Source organism: Styela clava, chromosome 12 (assembly GCF_964204865.1).
Source record: "Styela clava chromosome 12, kaStyClav1.hap1.2, whole genome shotgun sequence".
NCBI lineage: Eukaryota > Metazoa > Chordata > Ascidiacea > Stolidobranchia > Styelidae > Styela > Styela clava.
Window position 1 is genome coordinate 17205001 of NC_135261.1, and position 7500 is coordinate 17212500.

At 54.0% G+C, this 7500-nt stretch overlaps 2 non-coding genes and 1 pseudogene across 2 annotated transcripts; all 3 read left to right on the forward strand.

Moving 5' to 3' along the window:
* Positions 1-4887: 4887 nt before the first annotated feature.
* Positions 4888-6697, forward strand: LOC144430884 (small subunit ribosomal RNA). The gene has a single exon (XR_013479796.1). It is a non-coding gene; the product is annotated as a small subunit ribosomal RNA (ribosomal RNA).
* A 298-nt stretch (positions 6698-6995) lies between these two features.
* LOC144430969 (5.8S ribosomal RNA) lies at positions 6996-7149 on the forward strand. The gene has a single exon (XR_013479830.1). It is a non-coding gene; the product is annotated as a 5.8S ribosomal RNA (ribosomal RNA).
* A 287-nt stretch (positions 7150-7436) lies between these two features.
* The window catches only part of LOC144430919 (large subunit ribosomal RNA), a 3691-nt pseudogene continuing 3627 nt past the window's right edge, over positions 7437-7500 (forward strand).

Below are 7500 nucleotides of genomic sequence, written 5' to 3' on the forward strand. Positions count from 1 at the left end.
GGTAAGGCATGTTAGAGCGAAAGACAGTAAACTCGAATGAGCCAAGAAAGAGCGGCGTGCGGGGCCGGTCGGGGCGCACACATCTCTCGGTGGCTGGCGGGCGAGAGAGTGCTGCGTCGCCGGCATCGGCGTCGAAAGAAGCCGAGCCGAAAAAAGTTGAAGTACAAACGTGCAAGCATACTAACCTAACCCTAGGTAAGGCATGTTAGAGCGAAAGACAGTAAACTCGAATGAGCCAAGAAAGAGCGGCGTGCGGGGCCGGTCGGAGCGCACACATCTCTCGGTGGCTGGCGGGCGAGAGAGTGCTGCGTCGCCGGCATCGGCGTCGAAAGAAGCCGAGCCGAAAAAAGTTAAAGTACAAACGTGCAAGCATACTAACCTAACCCTACGTAAGGTATGTTAGAGCGAAAGACAGTAAACTCGAATGAGCCAAGAAAGAGCGGCGTGCGGGGCCGGTCGGAGCGCACACATCTCTCGGTGGCTGGCGGGCGAGAGAGTGCTGCGTCGCCGGCATCGGCGTCGAAAGAAGCCGAGCCGAAAAAAGTTAAAGTACAAACGTGCAAGCATACTAACCTAACCCTAGGTAAGGCATGTTAGAGCGAAAGACAGTAAACTCGAATGAGCCAAGAAAGAAGCCGAGCTGAAAAAAGTTAAAGTACAAACGTGCAAGCATACTAACCCAACCCTAGGTAAGGCATGTTAGAGCGAAAGACAGTAAACTCGAATGAGCCAAGAAAGAGCGGCGTGCGGGGCCGGTCGGAGCGCACACATCTCTCGGTGGCTGGCGGGCGAGAGAGTGCTGCGTCGCCGGCATCGGCGTCGAAAGAAGCCGAGCCGAAAAAAGTTAAAGTACAAACGTGCAAGCATACTAACCTAACCCTAGGTAAGGCATGTTAGAGCGAAAGACAGTAAACTCGAATGAGCCAAGAAAGAGCGGCGTGCGGGGCCGGTCGGAGCGCACACATCTCTCGGTGGCTGGCGGGCGAGAGAGTGCTGCGTCGCCGGCATCGGCGTCGAAAGAAGCCGAGCCGAAAAAAGTTAAAGTACAAACGTGCAAGCATACTAACCTAACCCTAGGTAAGGCATGTTAGAGCGAAAGACAGTAAACTCGAATGAGCCAAGAAAAAAGCCGAGCCGAAAAAAGTTAAAGTACAAACGTGCAAGCATACTAATCTAACCCTAGGTAAGGCATGTTAGAGCGAAAGACAGTAAACTCGAATGAGCCAAGAAAGAGCGGCGTGCGGGGCCGGTCGGAGCGCACACATCTCTCGGTGGCTGGCGGGCGAGAGAGTGCTGCGTCGCCGGCATCGGCGTCGAAAGAAGCCGAGCCGAAAAAAGTTAAAGTACAAACGTGCAAGCATACTAACCTAACCCTAGGTAAGGCATGTTAGAGCGAAAGACAGTAAACTCGAATGAGCCAAGAAAGAAGCCGAGCCGAAAAAAGTTGAAGTACAAACGTGCAAGCATACTAACCTAACCCTAGGTAAGGCATGTTAGAGCGAAAGACAGTAAACTCGAATGAGCCAAGAAAGAGCGGCGTGCGGGGCCGGTCGGAGCGCACACATCTCTCGGTGGCTGGCGGGCGAGAGAGTGCTGCGTCGCCGGCATCGGCGTCGAAAGAAGCCGAGCCGAAAAAAGTTAAAGTACAAACGTGCAAGCATACTAACCTAACCCTAGGTAAGGCATGTTAGAGCGAAAGACAGTAAACTCGAATGAGCCAAGAAAGAAGCCGAGCCGAAAAAAGTTAAAGTACAAACGTGCAAGCATACTAACCTAACCCTAGGTAAGGCATGTTAGAGCGAAAGACAGTAAACTCGAATGAGCCAAGAAAGAGCGGCGTGCGGGGCCGGTCGGAGCGCACACATCTCTCGGTGGCTGGCGGGCGAGAGAGTGCTGCGTCGCCGGCATCGGCGTCGAAAGAAGCCGAGCCGAAAAAAGTTAAAGTACAAACGTGCAAGCATACTAACCTAACCCTAGGTAAGGCATGTTAGAGCGAAAGACAGTAAACTCGAATGAGCCAAGAAAGAGCGGCGTGCGGGGCCGGTCGGAGCGCACACATCTCTCGGTGGCTGGCGGGCGAGAGAGTGCTGCGTCGCCGGCATCGGCGTCGAAAGAAGCCGAGCCGAAAAAAGTTAAAGTACAAACGTGCAAGCATACTAACCTAACCCTAGGTAAGGCATGTTAGAGCGAAAGACAGTAAACTCGAATGAGCCAAGAAAGAAGCCGAGCCGAAAAAAGTTAAAGTACAAACGTGCAAGCATACTAACCTAACCCTAGGTAAGGCATGTTAGAGCGAAAGACAGTAGACTCGAATGAGCCAAGAAAGAGCGGCGTGCGGGGCCGGTCGGAGCGCACACATCTCTCGGTGGCTGGCGGGCGAGAGAGTGCTGCGTCGCCGGCATCGGCGTCGAAAGAAGCCGAGCCGAAAAAAGTTAAAGTACAAACGTGCAAGCATACTAACCTAACCCTAGGTAAGGCATGTTAGAGCGAAAGACAGTAAACTCGAATGAGCCAAGAAAGAGCGGCGTGCGGGGACGGTCGGAGCGCACACATCTCTCGGTGGCTGGCGGGCGAGAGAGTGCTGCGTCGCCGGCATCGGCGTCGAAAGAAGCCGAGCCGAAAAAAGTTAAAAGTACAAACGTGCAAGCATACTAACCTAACCCTAGGTAAGGCATGTTAGAGCGAAAGACAGTAAACTCGAATGAGCCAAGAAAGAAGCCGAGCCGAAAAAAGTTAAAGTACAAACGTGCAAGCATACTAACCTAACCCTAGGTAAGGCATGTTAGAGCGAAAGACAGTAAACTCGAATGAGCCAAGAAAGAGCGGCGTGCGGGGCCGGTCGGAGCGCACACATCTCTCGGTGGCTGGCGGGCGAGAGAGTGCTGCGTCGCCGGCATCGGCGTCGAAAGAAGCCGAGCCGAAAAAAGTTAAAGTACAAACGTGCAAGCATACTAACCTAACCCTAGGTAAGGCATGTTAGAGCGAAAGACAGTAAACTCGAATAAGCCAAGAAAGAGCGGCGTGCGGGGCCGGTCGGAGCGCACACATCTCTCGGTGGCTGGCGGGCGAGAGAGTGCTGCGTCGCCGGCATCGGCGTCGAAAGAAGCCGAGCCGAAAAAAGTTAAAGTACAAACGTGCAAGCATACTAATCTAACCCTAGGTAAGGCATGTTAGAGCGAAAGACAGTAAACTCGAATGAGCCAAGAAAGAAGCCGAGCCGAAAAAAGTTAAAGTACAAACGTGCAAGCATACTTACCTAACCCTAGGTAAGGCATGTTAGAGCGAAAGACAGTAAACTCGAATGAGCCAAGAAAGAGCGGCGTGCGGGGCCGGTCGGAGCGCACACATCTCTCGGTGGCTGGCGGGCGAGAGAGTGCTGCGTCGCCGGCATCGGCGTCGAAAGAAGCCGAGCCGAAAAAAGTTAAAGTACAAACGTGCAAGCATACTAACCTAACCCTAGGTAAGGCATGTTAGAGCGAAAGACAGTAAACTCGAATGAGCCAAGAAAGAAGCCGAGCCGAAAAAAGTTAAAGTACAAACGTGCAAGCATACTAACCTAACCCTAGGTAAGGCATGTTAGAGCGAAAGACAGTAAACTCGAATGAGCCAAGAAAGAGCGGCGTGCGGGGCCGGTCGGAGCGCACACATCTCTCGGTGGCTGGCGGGCGAGAGAGTGCTGCGTCGCCGGCATCGGCGTCGAAAGAAGCCGAGCCGAAAAAAGTTAAAGTACAAACGTGCAAGCATACTAACCTAACCCTAGGTGAGGCATGTTAGAGCGAAAGACAGTAAACTCGAATGAGCCAAGAAAGAAGCCGAGCAGAAAAAAGTTAAAGTACAAACGTGCAAGCATACTAACCTAACCCTAGGTAAGGCATGTTAGAGCGAAAGACAGTAAACTCGAATGAGCCAAGAAAGAGCGGCGTGCGGGGCCGGTCGGAGCGCACACATCTCTCGGTGGCTGGCGGGCGAGAGAGTGCTGCGTCGCCGGCATCGGCGTCGAAAGAAGCCGAGCCGAAAAAAGTTAAAGTACAAACGTGCAAGCATACTAACCTAACCCTAGGTAAGGCATGTTAGAGCGAAAGACAGTAAACTCGAATGAGCCAAGAAAGAGCGGCGTGCGGGGCCGGTCGGAGCGCACACATCTCTCGGTGGCTGGCGGGCGAGAGAGTGCTGCGTCGCCGGCATCGGCGTCGAAAGAAGCCGACCCGAAAAAAGTTAAAGTACAAACGTGCAAGCATACTAACCTAACCCTAGGTAAGGCATGTTAGAGCGAAAGACAGTAAACTCGAATGAGCCAAGAAAGAAGCCGAGCCGAAAAAAGTTAAAGTACAAACGTGCAAGCATACTAACCTAACCCTAAGTAAGGCATGTTAGAGCGAAAGACAGTAAACTCGAATGAGCCAAGAAAGAGCGGCGTGCGGGGCCGGTCGGAGCGCACACATCTCTCGGTGGCTGGCGGGCGAGAGAGTGCTGCGTCGCCGGCATCGGCGTCGAAAGAAGCCGAGCCGAAAAAAGTTAAAGTACAAACGCGATGCTAATGAGCGAGCCGTTGTCTCGACTAATATGTAGGGGGCGTTCGATCGAGCGTCTGGCTTGAGCGCTTGTCGGCCTAGCAGAACGGTCGCATTGTTATGACCGGGTTTTAGGCACCGCTGCAGGCGGCCGGCAGAGCTCTTGTTTGTGCGAAACTGAATGGATCGAGCCCGAGAGAGGGCGAGCAAAGAAAAAACGTAAATCGCTCCGCCTGGCACTGCCGGCGAGAGCGTGGACGTCGCGGCCAGCGACTGTCGAAGCTGAGTACGGCCGCAGGCGATCGCCTCGGTCCTAAACGAATGCGACGAGCACGCGCCGGGCGGCCCAGCAAGGGCCGAGCGCAGCTGTCGCAGCTATCTGGTTGATCCTGCCAGTAGTGATATGCTTGTCTCAAAGATTAAGCCATGCAGGTGCAAGTACGAGTTCTCGTAAAGCGAAACTGCGAATGGCTCATTAAATCAGTCTTGGTTTATTTGGTCTCGTGAGCGAAGTGGATAACTGTGGTAATTCTAGAGCTAATACATGCATTAAGCGCCGACTTTGGGAGGCGCGCTTTAATCAGATCAAAACCGACCGGGTTCGTCCTGTGACGTTTGATGACTCTGGATAACCACGCGGATCGTACGGTCTCTGCACCGACGACGTATCATTCAAGTGTCTGCCCTATCAACTGTCGAAGGTACGCTACGTGCCTACCTTTGTGATAACGGGTAACGGGGAATCAGGGTTCGATTCCGGAGAGGGAGCCTGAGAAACGGCTACCACATCCAAGGAAGGCAGCAGGCGCGCAAATTACCCATTCCCGACACGGGGAGGTAGTGACGAAAAATAACAATACAGGACTCTAACGAGGCCCTGTAATTGGAATGAGTACATCCTAAAACTCTTAACGAGTATCCATTGGAGGGCAAGTCTGGTGCCAGCAGCCGCGGTAATTCCAGCTCCAACAGTGTATGCTAAAGTTGTTGCGGTTGAAAAGCTCGTAGTTGGATTTTGGGCGAGCGCCGCCGGTCCGTCGCAAGGCGTGTCACTGGTTGCGTTCGCCTCACCTTCGGTTCTCCGTCGGTGCTCTTGACTGAGTGTCGGCGGTGGCCGATAAGTTTACTTTGAAAAAATTAGAGTGTTCAAAGCAGGCTGTTCGCCTGCATAGTGTTGCATGGAATAATGGAATAGGACCTCGGTTCTATTTTGTTGGTTTTCGGAGCACGAGGTAATGATTAAGAGGGACAGACGGGGGCGTCCGTACTCTGCCGTTAGAGGTGAAATTCTTGGATCGGCGGAAGACGAACTACTGCGAAAGCATTCGCCAAGAATGTTTTCTTTAATCAAGAGCGAAAGTCAGAGGTTCGAAGACGATCAGATACCGTCCTAGTTCTGACTATAAACGATGCCAACTAGCGATCGGGAGGCGTTACCATGACGACCTTTCCGGCAGCTTCCGGGAAACCAAAGTCTTTGGGTTCCGGGGGAAGTATGGTTGCAAAGCTGAAACTTAAAGGAATTGACGGAAGGGCACCACCAGGAGTGGAGCCTGCGGCTTAATTTGACTCAACACGGGGAAACTCACCCGGCCCGGACACAGGTAGGATTGACAGATTGAGAGCTCTTTCTTGATTCTGTGGGTGGTGGTGCATGGCCGTTCTTAGTTGGTGGAGCGATTTGTCTGGTTAATTCCGATAACGAACGAGACTCTGGCATGCTAAATAGTTACGCGACCTTCTCGGTCGGCGTCTAACTTCTTAGAGGGACTAGTGGCGTTTAGCCACACGAGATTGAGCAATAACAGGTCTGTGATGCCATTAGATGTCCGGGGCCGCACGCGCGCTACACTGAGTGAAGCAGCGAGTGTCTAACCTAGGCCGAAAGGTCCGGGTAACCCGTTGAACCTCATTCGTGATTGGGATAGGAACTTGCAATTGTTTCCCTTGAACGAGGAATTCCCAGTAAGCGCAAGTCATCAACTTGCGTTGATTACGTCCCTGCCCTTTGTACACACCGCCCGTCGCTACTACCGATTGAATGGTTTAGTGAGATCCTTGGATCGGCCCCGTCGCGGCTGGCAACGGCCGCGTCGGCGTGTCGAGAAGACGATCAAACTTGATCATTTAGAGGAAGTAAAAGTCGTAACAAGGTTTCCGTAGGTGAAACTGCGGAAGGATCATTACCGAAAGTGGTGGTAGGCCCCGGCCGACCGCGCACTTAATTGTCTTTGGGTGCCGCCGAGAGGGCGGCCGTCAATCGGGGTTCCGCCCCGTGCGACACGCGTAACACGTTGGCATAGCAAGGCAGCCGAGTGCGATGGTGGCTTCTGGGCACCGCGCTCGATGTGCCGCCGGCCCAGCCCGGCGGTCGCTCGGCGCCGTTTGTTGGTGTTTTTGTGCAGTTGTTGTCGGTGGTGGTTTTGTGGTCGATCCCACAGTGTGACGTCCGCGCGCTTCGGCGCCGGGCGAAACGTCGAGGACGACTCTTAACGGTGGATCACTCGGCTCGCGAGTCGATGAAGGACGCAGCCAAGTGCGAGAAGTAATGTGAATTGCAGAACACATTGAACGTCGACCTTCTGAACGCGAATTGCGGTCTCGGGTCAATCCCGGGACCGCGTCTGCCTCAGGGTCGCGTTCGTCCTCACCCGAGGGCCGTCGCCTGGCCTCTGCGAAGACGGCCGGGCGTCGCCCCAAGTTGAAGCGGTCGCCGAGCTTTCTCGGCGCGACCGCGTGTCCCGTACACCGCCGGCCCCTTGACGTGTTCAACTACGTTCGAGGGGCGGGTCCAGGTCGGTCGGTCCGGTCACGAGATCAAGACCGACGTGGGCCAAGGCGGCAACGGTACGCGCTCGGTCGGCGCCGGCGGCGACGACTTGCGATGCCAGCGGGCCGTGTAAGAAGCGGCCCGCTTGACACATACGACCTGAGTTCAGGCGAGAGCACCCGCTGAATTTAAGCATATTATTAAGCGGAGGAAAAGAAC